Here is a 1,494-nt window from a genome sequence, read left to right on the forward strand (position 1 = left end):
ACTTTATTAACATAAATAACAAATAAATATAAATAATAAAAACTAGTTTAAATATGTAATTAAATATTAAATAAACAATTGAAATAAATAATTAGAATTTAAATATTAGTTAAATATTTTAAATGAACAATAAATATAAAAAGAAGTAATTTAAATAAGTAATTAAATATTAAATAAACAATTTAAATAAATAATTAACATTTAAGTATTAAATAAAAATAATTAACATTTAAGTATTAAATAAATAATTTAAATCAACCATAAATATAAATAATAAAAATAAGTAATTAAATATTAAATAAACAATTGAAATAAATAATTAACATTCAAAATAAACAATTAAACATTCAATTAACAATTAAAATAAATATTAAATAAACAACCAAACAATTAAAATAAATAATTTAAATACACATTTAAATTTTACAAGATGGATTGCCATTTGAACACTGCCATGAGACATATTGCTAACAAAGTTGCGTCGAATTATAACTTTGCTAGCTTCGCATTAGTCCTATATTTGTTGGATGAGGAGCACGCAGACCTGTTACATCGATCCTACTTATGATGGTAATTCTGGCACAGTTGGGAGATGCATTCAAGAGATACGACGACCCAGGTGATTGTGAAATCTTCTCATTGAAGTTAGGACCGTAAATGGATCGGATATATGGATCGGATCTGCTCAAATTCGATCCGATCCGTTAATAATAATTATCCTATCCTATCCGATCCGATTCAATAATCCGACGGATATTTGAATGTTAAATCCATATTCGATTAACTATGTTATTGGATATCCGATTCGAAATTGAAAAAATTAGATAAATCAATATTTTATTTATTTATCAGATTAGATTGACCTATATCCATATTTGATTTATTTAGTAAACGGATTATCGGATTTGAATCTCGATTGGATCTTCCGATTGAGACCCTAAATCTATCTCCCATTAATTTCATCGGATTCAGATCAAAATCCAATCTATTAACAGCCCTAATTGAAGTACATTGAATTTTTAGTATCGAACATGGCATAGAGCTGATAAACTAAACACACATTAATATACATAATTACGTCGGAAATGACCCCCCAACTTGACAGATAATGTCGCGAGTTTGGATAATGTGATAATTATGCCGGAGAAGACGATGAAAGTGACATTATGTAAGAAATATGTTTATTGACGTGTCAAAGCAAATGGTTAGTAAGAGGACTAGATTGCTATCACAACACATTATTTTTCCGTACACCATCGAGGCAAAGAAGAGAACATTCGTTGACGGTACGTTGCCCAACCTCTTCTGTGAATTTGAACCAGGGCGATTGTGGAATCTTTGCATTGAAGTTAGGGTTATAAATGGATCAGATCTACTCAAATTCGATTCGATATGTTAAGAATAATTATCTTATTTGATCCAATCCAATAATCCAACGGATATTTGAATGTTAAATTCATATCCGATTAACTATATTATCAGAAATTAGATCTG

Source organism: Olea europaea, unplaced genomic scaffold (assembly GCF_002742605.1).
Source record: "Olea europaea var. sylvestris unplaced genomic scaffold, O_europaea_v1 scaffold1569, whole genome shotgun sequence".
Lineage (NCBI taxonomy): Eukaryota > Viridiplantae > Streptophyta > Magnoliopsida > Lamiales > Oleaceae > Olea > Olea europaea.